Consider the following 13,852-nt stretch of genomic DNA (forward strand, 5'->3'; position numbering starts at 1 on the left):
CCAAGGTGGAGCTGGAACTCACAACCCCAAGATCAAGAATCACATGCTCCACCAACTGAGCCAGCCAAGTGCCCCTATTTATTATTAATAGATTTTAATGCTAACAATTAACCAAAGTCTGATTTTTAAAAGATTTTATCCTGACATTTTAGGGAAATACAATGAATTTTTGTACAAAACTCCCAAGTCTCCCAAGTTTACCAAGTGTGCTATACAAATAATGTCATCTTCTGCACATGCCATGACATGAAAGAGGTTGGGAAGCCATGCATCATCTCACAGAGTAGACACAGAACTTCGACAACATAAAAATCAAAGGAGCAACAGAATGCAAAAAAGGAAATCTCCCCCCTTTGCCCCAAAATGGTACGCATCTAAAAGATCTAAGAGGCCTTTTAAAAGTAAACAAAAGGTTTAGGGGTGCCTGGCTGGCTCAGTTGGTGGAACATGTGCCTCTTACTTTTGGGGTGGTGAGTTCAAGCCCCATGTTGAGCATACAGCCTACTTTAAAAAAATAAATAAAGTTAACAGAAGTTCTAAATGGAGAGGTGAACCAGGATGTCAGAAAAGCAGCATGGGACGCCTCAGGGGGATCGGTCAGTTAAGCTTTTGACTTAGGCTGAGGGTGTGATCTCGGTCGGAGTCCTGCGGTGGGCTCCGAGCTCCGCCGGCACTCAGCTTGCTCCTCTGCCCCGCCCCCTGCTCAGGCGGGCTCATGTGCATGCTCGCTCTCTGTCCCTCAAATAAAAACCATCTTCAAAAAAAAAGAAAAGAAAAGCAGCAAAACCTAGGCAGAAAACTTGAAGCTTCTGAGTCACACAGACCTAGATTCAATGAGACCTAGGTAAGGGCAAATTCCCTTCATTATTAAATGAAATAATATCACTTACTTGGTAGAGTTGTTGATGTAAAAATAATTTTAAAAGCAAAATGCATGGTGCAACACTTGGTACACAGTGGGCACTCAGTAAACAGTACTTGCTATAATCATGACACACTGTTATTTCTATCATGTTAAAACATTTGTAAAAATTAATAGCCTGGGAAAGAACAAAGAAAAATGAGAACAGTCCCTGTGTTAGGGTGTTATTTGTACTAATGAATTGGTTTTTTCTTTTATATAATTTTGCTTTAATGCTATGATGTTACTTATCAGCAAATACAGAGATGACTAAATTAAATGTGAAACCAATACTTTAAAAGAACTCTGAGATTAATTCTCTTGAAATGTGAATAATTATAGCATGAGGATTCTATTATATTGAAGTTTGCAAAAGAGAAATACAACTACAGGGTATCATCCTTCTTCAAAAGTTCTTAAAAGAATTTAGAGAATATTTTACTTTTTCCCAAACTTACCTTTCATAGATAGAAAAGAATATCAAGCAGAAACTGGATCATTTTATAAATAAAACGTCATTATATTTTATCTCTGTTACATGCTTATGGCATTCTTTTAGCTTCTTTCTCGAACTCAGATTTCTCATTTGTAAAGTGAAAGAGGTGGATCAGATGTCCTCTAATGTTCTTTTTGCTATAATGTCCTGAATTTGATAATCCTATAACAAAAAAATACATAATGGCTAGTCCTACAACTCTACTTTCAAGTGGCCCTATAATAGTCTTTTATCCTAGAGTTGGTCCCCAGAGCTGAAGCCACTACTGACTCTTATCACTGAGTCCAAAGAGAGCTGGCGAAATTAAAAATCCACAGGAGAGATAGCAAATGATTAATGATTTGGAAATTGATCTTAAATTAAACGGATGGTCATGTTCATTAGATTAGAAAAGGCTAAGGACTGTATTATACAAGGCTGAGGATCAAGACTTGATAATCTAAAAATATACAAAGGCAAATTACAGATAATGATCAATACCCTTTTTTCACTTTTACTATGAACAGGATAATAGGAAATGGATCCAATGCTAAATGGGAGCAATATGAACCAGATTATATCTTTAAAACTATGAGTTTCCCAATAACTGCAAAATCGCTAAGGGCAGGGACTCTGCCATCGTTGTATCCCAGCATCTACTAAAAGATCTGGCATCTAGGAAGTATCCAATAAATATCTGGCCAAAAACAATTAATAAAGGATCATTCAGATTTTTATTTTTTTAAGATTTTTATTTATTTATTTGAGAGAGAGAGAATGAGAGAGAGAGAGCACATGAGATGGGGGGAGGGTCAGAGGGAGAAGCAGACTCCCTGCCAAGCAGGGAGCCCGATGCGGGACTCGATCCCGGGACTCCAGGATCATGACCTGAGCCGAAGGCAGTCGCCTAACCAACTGAGCCACCCAGGCGCCCTCATTCAGATTTTTAAAGATCCAACCACAGAAGTATATTATGAGAAGAACAGGAATTTTCTCTTTTCTTGATATTTAAAAAAATGAAGGTTAAGAGCCTTCTTAATAATAATTTAGATACTGACTAGAAACAGAGAGATAAAAATCATTATATTTTAAAATTATTCCCCTATAAAAACCCATGAGCCTTGGTGATCCTGCTAAAGCACAAAAAGAACTGAAACAAGGCAAACAAGTCTCTACTCTCACCTGAAAACGGATACCAATCAAAAATATGTTGCCTATTTTAAAAATCTGCTAAGCACTTAAGAGTTCCAGCAGTAACATTCTCCTGATACTAGCCCAGTATGGCACTTGGTGAGACATGGAGGGGCCTTCTCACTTCGGTCTGTGTGCTGCAGGAACTCTCCAACAGGTGAAGTGATTCTCAACAGATGGAACACAGCTCAGTCATCCTTCAAATCATTTTCCATTACCTCTGGTGATTTATAATGAGGTGAGTTATTCTTTTGACCTCATTTTTCATGCTCTTTTACTGTCAAAGGGAAACAATCTAAACATGGGGAGGAAAATCAATACAAGGGGCGTGATCATGTAACACTGAAGCTGCATCCAAAAGACCCGAACACAATCTGCGTTGGCACTTTGCAGTCATATCTCATAGCTAGGCCAGTTGACTTAAAAAATAAGTAAATGAATAAAAACAGCTACCTAGGGGCGCCTGGGTGGCTCAGTCGTTAAGCGTCTGCCTCCGGCTCAGGTCATGATCCCAGGGTCCTGGGATAGAGCCCCACATCGGGCTCCCTGCTCAGCAGGAAGCCTGCTTCTCCCTCTCCCACTCCCCCTGCTTGTCTCCCCTCTCTCTCTGTCTCTCTCTCTGTCAAATGAATAAATAAAATCTTTAAAAAAATAAAAAATAGGGTGCCTGGGTGGCTCAGTTGGTTGAGCAACTGCCTTCGGCTCAGGTCATGATCCTGGAGTCCCTGGATTGAGTCCCGCATCGGGCTCCCTGCTCAGCGGGGAGTCGGCTTCGCCCTCTGACCCTCCCCCCTCTCATGTGCTCTCTCTCTCAAATAAATAAAATCTTTAAAAAAATAAATAAATAAAAACAAAAAAAAAACAAAACAAAAAAACAACAGCTAACTAAGAAACCTGGCAAAAATGTTGCAGAGAAGCAAAAAGAAAGTAAACCTGTTTCCCATGAAATGCCCCATATAAATAAAACATAGTTCATAAAACCATATACTCTACTGTAAAATTCTTGTTCAATTAGAAGGGCAGATCTCTCCTCCTCCTCCAAGAGCACAACACAAGGTCAGCCAACCCAACCTCCATATGACTATTCCAAATGTCACTTCCATTTTCTAAGATAAGCACATCATTTGCCTACAGTTGACTGCCCAAAACTGTTGCACTTGTAATGGGCACTCTTCTCTTCCTATCTTCTCCCTTATTAAATAAGGCCAGATGCCTATAAAGAAAGTACCTCTCTCCTTGTACAGCCAATTTACTCTTTATTTTTTAGTTTTCTTTGGAGGATCTCAAGTTGTTTTTTTTTTTAAGAATTATTTATCATAGAGAGAAAGAGCCTGCGTGTGTCGGGGGGGGGTAAGGGGGGAGGGAGAGAGAATCTCAAGCAGACTCCTCGCTGAGTGCAGAGCCCAATACAGGGCTCAATCTTATGACCCTGAGATCATAACCTGAGCCAAAATCAAGAGTCTGATGCTCAACTGACTGCACCACCCAGGCGCCCCTCATGTTTTCTTTAATAACAAAGGTCAAGGGCTGGTGGTGATCTTAGGGGACAAGAAACCATATTACTGAACTGGAACTTTGAACACTATTTCAAAATAAGGGGAACTTCAGTTGAGAGTTAATGGAACTGATATGAAAAGGTAGTAGAGAAAGTTTACTCCATTGTCATCATCACTGACAAATATTTACACATGAAGGGCACTAATCTAAATTTGCTGAGTACCATGTCAAGCCTTCCAACAGTCAATAGACTACACCTATATTAACTATTTTATTCACAGTGTTCACAATTTACATGTTTTGAATTGATCACTGGTATCCCAATTAAAAGGTCAACACAAGAAAATGTGATGATAATTATAAAAATGAATTAATTACCAAAATTCAGGTCTAGTCAAGACTGGCTTGAAACGTCAAAATTCTGTTAGGCCATCAATGCCATTAAACCACGAGAGAGATAACTAGATATGATACGCCTCCCAAGAGAAACATACACCACCACCTACGATGTATTCTTGCTAAAAAATTCAAACCTGAATCAGATCAAATCTCTAGATCTGATTACCAGTGTATAGAAAATACAGGAGACAAAGGAACATGTTAACACTATAAGCATGTAGTCAGCAAAATCCAGACTGTGGGAAACTACAGTACAAACAATCCTGCTTTTCAACAAATAAGATGCAGAGAAAAAAAGTGAGGAGCAAAGTATAAATTAAGAGAGTCTTAAGATACATATGAACCAATGCAGACCTTACATGAATTCTAATTCAAATAAAATAACTGTAAAAAAAAAAAATCCATGAACCATCAGGGAAATTTAAACACTGCTGAATATTTTACAATGTTAAGGAGTAAGTGTTCAGTATTTAGGTGTGATAATGTGATTGTAATTGTTTTTATTAATTTCCATCTTTTAGAAATACATACTGAAATATTTACAAATAAAAGTATGTTATATCTAGGATTGGCTGTAAAATAATCCAGTAGATTGGGGATGAGGAGAAAAGGACCTATAAAGAAACAAAATTGGCCGTGAGTTGATAAGTTTTGAGAATTCATTATACTACTCTCTTTACTTTTATACTTTATATTTTAAAATATTCTACAATAAAAAAGTTTTTAACAAAATAAAAAGAAAGTGGGTCACTAGACCAAAAATTCATAAGTAACAGTCAGGTTTTATACCATATATGTCATGGATATTCAGAGCATAGCAATGTAGAATACTTTCCCAAAATTGCAAGAGAATGATTCCAAAAGATTGTCACGATATGACAATGTTTAGGATACTAAGTACAAAATCTCTAAATTCTTACACAAACCCATCCCATAACTACAACATACTACAATATTGCATTAGAAACCACATGCAGATCAATTTTCAATATTAAGAACTAAGGATTCAGTTTTCCAATTACACTGACTCATGAAATGAATATGAGCTCATTGTTGCCTGATAAAACTTCAAGCCCCCCAAATGTACTCAGTTTGATTACAATCTAAAATCCAAGATTTAAGAAACAATTTTTTATTTTATTTTTTTAAAGATTTTATTTTTAAGTAATTTCTACACCCAATGTGGGGCCTGAACTTAACAACCCTGAGATCAAGAGTCACACACTCTACCGAATGAGCCAGCCAGGTGCCTCCTGAGAAACAATTTTTTAAATTACACTTCAAAAGCAGGGGGGAAATCCCCAATACATTCAAAGCCTCCTGCCTCAAGTCAACAAACTGAGCGAGCTTCAAACGAGGTTTCAATTCCTTGCCCTATATAAAATTCTGGGTCAAGATCTTTAATCTGGATTTATTACTACTATGTTGAAACACTAAAGATTTATTAAAGATCCCAAACTTCCATCTTTATACCATCTTTAGGTATAAAGGTATAAATCCACAAGCACAGATGAAAACAAATACTGATGAATATAATACTTTCCCTCCAATCCCCAAGAGCCATGATGCTAAAATAGAAAATCACTACGTAGCCAATTTCCTATTACAAATGATAATAGGAACCAGCTATTCTGGACAGCATTCCCAAAATTCTAGTTCATTTCTAAAACATATCAATTGCTAAGTAACAACAAGAAGCACAGAGTCAGGCATAGAGTAGACATTCAATAAATGAATGTAAAAGAATAAATGGCAGAAGAAACTCTTTATTGGTACTAACCTCCCTATCACTGCTCCCCTAAGGCTGCCCTCCAGTGACAGTGCTAATGAGTGGGAAATGGGCCAAACGAGAACTGGGAAATACAATAATCTCAACTAGCTAATCAGCCCTTCAGTAATAGGACTATAACCTTTTTGCTTCCAGAGTCAAGTTTAATATTCTATAATATTCTTAACTCATAAATAATGAAACCATTTTCATCATTTTGAATTAGTCAAAAGCCAGCCTTTTAGGAGGCTTCCCATATATTTTGGGTCCTAATTTACATTTAGAATCATACTGATGGTAGATCTATTTTTTTCCTTCCAAAAATCAACAGAAAGATTAACTTACCTTAATAAGAAAAAACTTCAAATAATCTCCACAAAAGCCCTCAAAAACATCTTTCAATTGAAACTGTTCTTTCTAAGGTTATAAATGACCAAGTCCAATAGGTTTTGTGTTTTTTTAGGTCTTCTCCTCAATTCCCTTTTACATTATTGACCATCCATCCCTTGAAACGCCTCAATATCACTGTGCTGTCTTGGTTCTCCTCTGTATTAGTTTCCTGTTGTGCTGCAACAAATTACCACAAAATCAGTAGCTTAAAAACATATTTATTATCTTACAGCTCTGGAGATCAGAAGTCTGAACTCAGTCTCACTGTGCTAAAGTCAAATTTTTGGCAGGGCTCGCTCCTTCCTGAGACTCTGTGGGGAGACTCCATTTTCTTGCCTTTTCCAGCCTCCAGAGGCTGCCTGCATTCCTTGGCTCACAGCCCCTTCCTCTGATCACTCCCGTCTCTTGCTTCTATCATCACATCTACCACTGACTCTGCTCTCCTGCCTGCCTTCTCTTCCATAAAGACCCTTATGATTACATTGGACTCCCCTGGATAATCCAAGATAATCTTCCCACTTCAAGACCCTAAACTTAATCATATCTGCAAAGTCCCTTTTACCATACAAGGTAACATATTTACAGGTTCTGGGGATTAGGACGTGGACATCTTTAAGGGGGCATTTGTCAGCCTACCACACTCCTACGGCTCTAATGGGAACTTCTGCATCCTCTGCCTACCACCTAATTGTGTTTTTTGTTCTTCTCTGTTATATTTTCTCCTCTCCTCCTCCACATTCATTGCTTCAACTCTTACCTTTATGTTAATATCCAACTCTCTCATTTTAAATACGAGGAAACTGAAGCCTAGATAGGGAGGTGAGGATTAGCCTTGAATCATAGATGCCTACAGGATATTTCTACTTGGACGTCTTCAGAGCTCCTCGGTCCAAAATCGGACTGACTCCTATAACCATCTGAATAACAAAATTCTTTCAGACTCACAGGTTAGAACTGTATTATACTTGCCTTTCTCATCTGCATTCTCTCAGCTGGTTCTTTCATCTGTGTCTTTCCATTCACTCTGAAATCCAAATACAGCTTCATATGTTGCTTTGGCTGGGTTAACCTCCCCGCTCAAACCCACAAAATTCTTCTGCTAAGGACTCCATCAAGCATTCTTGGCCTGCTGTTTGATGTTCAAAGTCTTCTAGGATGTTATTCTCACCCATTCCCTAACCCTCCAAACACATCCATTAGGGATCCCCACCTTTGTTTCTTCTCTGCCTGCGTACCCTACTTCTTTCTATCTCTCTGCCCACACTGCTCCATCATCATGGACTGTCTTTCTTCGACCCTCCACTTAGGAGTGCATCTTTCCCTGTTATCATAGAAATTATCACTCTAAAAGTAATTGTTTTTTATTTATCTGTCTCCAAACCAGACTGTGAGTTTCTTGAGGGCAGAAACTATACCTATCAGCAAACATACACTTTAACACAGACTTACAATTATTAGGCATTCAATATTAGCAGTAAATTAACAATCTAATAAAACCTCTAACAAGGAAGATATATAGTAAAGCATATCCAAATGATGACATACTATTCAAACGTCAAAAACTTTACTTTCAAAGCATATTTAACGATACAAGAAAACAATTACAAAGAAAGTTAAATGAAAAAATCAGGAGACAGTATATGATACCAACTTTGTAAATATGCAGCTAAACACATACATATGAACTCAATATAATGTTAAAAAAAAAAAAACCTGAAAGGAATACACTAAATTTTAGTAGCATATATCTCTGAGTAGCCTGATTTTAAGTTACTTTCAACTTTTTTTAATAATGTCATTTTCTAATCTTTTTTAGAATGAAAGGCAATTTAGTCTAGTAAGAGGCAATATAAAGTTAAGAACGTGGACTCTCCAGTCAGACTGCCTGGACTTAAATAAATCCTAGCTCTGCCAGTTATTATCTCTGTGACCTTGAGCAGTGTCTCAGTTTCCCTATCTCTACAAAATCCAGACAATAATAAAAGTACCTCACTCATGAGTTGTTTGGAGTATTACACACAAGTTAATATATTAAAAGAACTTAGAAGAGTCCTTGGCTCAGAGTAAATACCACATAAGTGAGAGCTATTAATTACTACTACTGTAACTACTAAGGCTGCTGTTACTACTGTCCTTACTACTGTCATAAAAAATGACTTATCACGATGTAACCATGAGAACAGCTTAAATAAAATGATAATCCTGAGTACTGGTAAGGATGCAAAGCAGCTAGAACTCATACATTGCTAGGTGGAATGCAAAATGGTAGAGCCACTTTGGGAAACAGTTTGGCAGTTTCTTTTAAAGTTAAACACTCATTGGGGCGCCTGGGTGGCTCAGTCAGTTAAGCATCCAACGCAGGTCATGATCTCAGGATCATGGGACGGAGCCCCACTCCGGCTCTGCGCTCAGCACAGTCTGCATGTCCCTCTCCCTCTGCTCCTGCCCCTGCTCTCTCGCTCTCTCTCAAGTAAAATAAAATCTTAAAAAAATATATATATATGAAACATTCATTGCCACAGGACTCAGTTATCCCACTGCTAGGAATCTGACCAAAGTAAAATGAAACATGTTCACACAACAACGTGTACACAAATGTTTCTAGCAGCTTTATTCATTATTACCCAAAACTGGAAATAATCCAAATGTCCTTCAACTGGTGAATGGATAAACAAACTGTAGTACTTCCATATGCTGGAATACACTCAGCAATAAAGACCAGTGAGCTACTGACACATGCAACAAAATGGATGAATGTCAGTGCATTACAGCAAATGAAAGCAGCCAGATTCAAAAGGCTTCATGCTGTACGATTCATCTATATGGCATTGTGGTTATGGGAACAGAACATTGATGAATGGCTGCCAGGGGCTAGGGGTGGGAGGAGGAGTTGGCTACAAGGAGCACAGAGAAATCTTGGAGATAATGATAATATTCTATATGTTGATTGTGGTAGTGGCTACACAACTGCATGTATTTGTCAAAACTCACAGAACCCTACGTGCAAGACAGGTGAATTTTACTGTGTATAAAGTATACTTTTTTTTTAAGATTTTATTTATTTGACAGAGAGAGAGAAAGCAAGCACAAGCAAGGGGGGAGCATGCAGAGGGAGATGGAGAAGTAGACTCCCCGCTGAGCAGGGAGCCTGATGCGGGTCTCGATCCCAGGACCCTGGGAGCATGACCTGAGCCGAAGGCAGACGCTTAACCAACTAAGCCACCCAAGCATCCCTATAAAGTATACTTTAATTTAAAAATACTTAAAAATAAAAATAAGCAAGCAATGACTTAATTTTAATTTACCAACAAGACCTGTCCAACCTTCTACCTTTAGCAGAATTATGCTTAAACCAAACACACTGACAGCTTGCCTATTTAAAACTCACAGAGAAGATTCTATAAGCCCAAATGATAGTATACTGTTACTCTACAGGACTTTAAGAATGGGCAACAAAAATCTGGCTAGGGAACAAATAAAAGTAACTTGCATCTGTACTCAAAAACAAAACAAAACAAACAAAAAAACACCCCACCATAAAAATAAGCTTATTTTTCAAATCTGGCTTTGAAGTGCACTATGGCATGGAAACTTGGGCCTAATACTCATAAGGCAAGGAGCCAGGTGCCCAACATAGTCTGATGCATCATATCAACCAATCTGAAGAGGCAAACTACTAAAATGACTCAGGATGACTGTTCTAGATTCACAATAATGAAGAAGCCAACAGGATTTTCTTAATCCCATATTGCCTTGGGTCCTGACACTGAGCAGAATTCATCATTATACACAGGGTAAGGCAAAGTCATTTCACAGGTGGAACTATAAGAGAAATAAGTTGGAATAAAACTTGGAATAAAAGAGAAAGGGTTAAAGAATACAAGTTTTAGGGGCACCTGACTGGCTCAGTAGATGGAGCATGTGACTCTTGATCTCATGGTTATGGGTTTGAGGCCCACATTGGGCATAGAGATTACTTAAAATAAAACAAAACAAAACTACAAAGAATACAAGTTTTATTTCACCATACCTGTTGGCACATATACACACTATTTTGTACTGAACTGAACACACTATCATCCTAGTCTTCTTCTGTCTTACTCTGTCTCACTCTGAATATAAATTGCTCTGCCTTTCCTCCTTCCCTCATCCGTTTCTGTCTTCCAGAGAAAGATCATTTTAATCTCCCTGAAGCTACAGGGTCAGATGGAGGCAGCTGTATCATAACAGAAAATACGAGGAACTGAATTTCCAGTCTGGGGTGTCCCTGAGGGTCCAAACTTGGACCCTGAGACCATTACAAAACTGACCTGAGTTTCTGAGTCAAGTACAGAGTCATCCTCATCTCTGTGTGCACTGACATTAGTATCCACTACACCCAACACAGATACAAGTGCCAATAAAACATATTTTGAAGAAATATGCAGGCACTCATTCTAACAAATCCCAGAAGATCTCCCTTCTGAAAGCAAGCACTTGCCTCTTACAGTAGACCAATGATTTGGTAGATATAGTTTTAAGAGCCTGTATCTACATCTAGAGCACCCAAGATTTTAATACTAAGAATACCAAAATAGGTGATAACAATCAACCTTGCAAAATAAATAAATAAAAATAAATTTCAACAAGTACCACCCCACACAGAATTATTAACCCATACATCATGACTTATAGTGTATATACACAAATGAAATGGGAATTCCTCTGTGAGCAAACAAATACTTTCAAGGGTTATATAATCAGAGTAATGCCCAATTTTCATTGATAACTCTGGGATACTAAGGGCATATACAATTTATTCACCCAAGTTGGGTTAGTTGGCATCAGTTTCCAAGGCTTTCATCAGAGAAGGTCTAACCTTTGAGATATTTCTTACCTCAGTCTATTTCAAGTATTATTAATAGGCCCCCTGCAGCTTATCATTGACTCAAGCACCTCGTGGCCTAAGCAAAGTCTGCCAAGAAAGAAAGGTCTCTAAGTCAAGAGCAGCATCAAGGCACCACAACCTGAAGTGTAAATCATTTACTGTGACCTTGTCGGGGGGGGGGGGGGGGGGGGGGAGAAAAATCAACCACCAATATCACCTGGGGGTTTCCTCCAACATGCCAAGATGGCAATTCACAGTTGGTCAAGAGGCCGTGGCCAAACAAAAGGGAGAAAGAAAGCAATTATCCTGATAATTCATACTGTGCTTATATAACAGATGGATATTTTAATGAAACAATTCAGATAACTGTACCACTCTCCATTTCACAGAAGGACAATCAGTCACAAAGTAAATTGTTCGGCTACTGGCCGCTCCCGTCTCACATTCTGAATATAACCTTTTACGTACCTTAAGAGTTCTTCAGAGCATGGAGAGACATACTGTCACTCCACGGAAACTGACTTGTAAAAGAGTTCCTGAGGGAATAAAGGCCCCTTGTCTTGATTTAAACAAAGAGATAGTTTCTCAACAGAAGGTTTGTTTGGCTTCAAATCTTCAAGCAGCTTAATCTTTGGCTGAATTTGTCTAATACTGAGTATACCTATTCAACTCAACTCATTGCCAGGTCCATAAACAGGGACGAATGCCTATATTGCCTACGCAGGTGTCACTGTTGTTAAAACCCTCACAGCCGTCATCTCCTTCCTCTCCTATTTCAAGAGATTACTGAATGGGAAGAGCATATAAAGTGAGAAGTTGTACTGCACGATCTGGGATGGTAGTTAAGATAGAAGGAAAGGCACCAAAAAGGTCAGTCTCAGAAGGGATCAGAAAAATGGTTACCTTGTATGAGAACGAGATCTACCAGAGTGACCTCAAAGCAGGTGCTTTTCTCAGGGCATTATTAAAATATATACAGCAAGGACCAGATTCAGGTAGCAGAGTCACCTTAGAAGAAACAGGGCTACTGAGTTGCACTAAGAAAACTGTGCTTTGATAGAATAGTGATTCAGTAAAGAAGCACATGGACCAGAAACTGGATTCTATTTCTCTATCATCTATGAACCCAAGAAATGGTTCATTCCAGAAACCAGATCTCAATCCCCTTAACATCTCAAGTATACTTGAAAAATAAATATTCACCTTCTCAAAGAGTCCAGAAACTTAAAATAATGAATACGGCCCTCTTAGCATCTGTCTTATTTATATTCAGCTCCTTATTAGGTGAGATATAAAGCTCTGGAATTTAAGTCTGGAAAATCTATGCCGAAGGGCAACTTGTTTCTTTTCTAATCTTGCACAAGTAACAATTTTCTAAGCTTCAGATTCCTCATCTGTAAAATGGGAACTACAACACTACTTGCCACACCTACTTCAAGAATCGCTGCTGAGCTTCACATAGGGGCAGACATACATAAGAATTTTTAAACAGCAAAGGACTATACAAATGTTGGTTGCTACCTTAGGTGGGGCACTATTATAAGCAGGAAAAAAAAACAGATACAAATAGGATGAAAAGAAGAGAAGGTTCTTCCATGTGAAAGAGAAGGGTTACAAACGCGGTGAGGAATAATTTTAGGCTACTGGCTAATACATTCAGTGAAGTGGTATGACACAAAATGGAATTATTATTTAGAAGTGGATCCTCATGCCAACACGTTCACTTTGCACACACAGAAGAAAAAGAAAAATAAGAAAGATTAGGAGTGGGTGTCCAGCTCTCAGCTCACCAAAATAACTGATAAAGTTCCATTCCGGGAGGGGGGGGTGGAGTTAGTTTTGACAGTATATAGTGAACATTACTGCGTAAGTAAGAATACTGTTGCATAAGATGAGAGAAGTGCAAGTGTTATTACTAAGCACACCACTGTTAAGTTATCCACAACCCATATACTATAGCTATATATAGGGCATATGATTTTTATAAAAAGCTTTAAGAAAAAAGAAAAGAGGGGCGCCTGGGTGGCTCAGATGGTTAAGCGTCTGCCTTCGGCTCGGGTCATGATCCCAGGGTCCTGGGATCGAGCCCCACATCGGGCTCCTGGCTCAGCGAGGAGCCTGCGTCTCCCTCTGCCTCTCTCCCTGCTCATGCTTTCTCTCTCTCTCTATCTCTGTGTCTCAAATGAATAAATAAAATCTTAAATAAAAAAAAAAAGACTATTCCACAATTATCAAACAAACGTAAGTGATTCAGTAGATTGGTTCTCCATAGGAAGCTCTTAGGGAGGTAATACTCCTAAGAAGATACCCATAACAGTGAGGTCAGGGGTGTTCTAGGAGCCTGTAGGAGACACAAACTGTTTA

General features: G+C 38.5%; 1 protein-coding gene across 9 annotated transcripts in view; it reads right to left on the reverse strand.

The window, feature by feature from the left end:
* PPP1R12B (protein phosphatase 1 regulatory subunit 12B) overlaps positions 1 to 13,852 on the reverse strand; it is a 216,497-nt gene that overhangs the window by 201,675 nt on the left and 970 nt on the right. The gene's annotated exons all lie outside the window — the stretch shown is intronic.

This window comes from Zalophus californianus, chromosome 10 (assembly GCF_009762305.2).
Source record: "Zalophus californianus isolate mZalCal1 chromosome 10, mZalCal1.pri.v2, whole genome shotgun sequence".
Classification (NCBI taxonomy): domain Eukaryota; kingdom Metazoa; phylum Chordata; class Mammalia; order Carnivora; family Otariidae; genus Zalophus; species Zalophus californianus.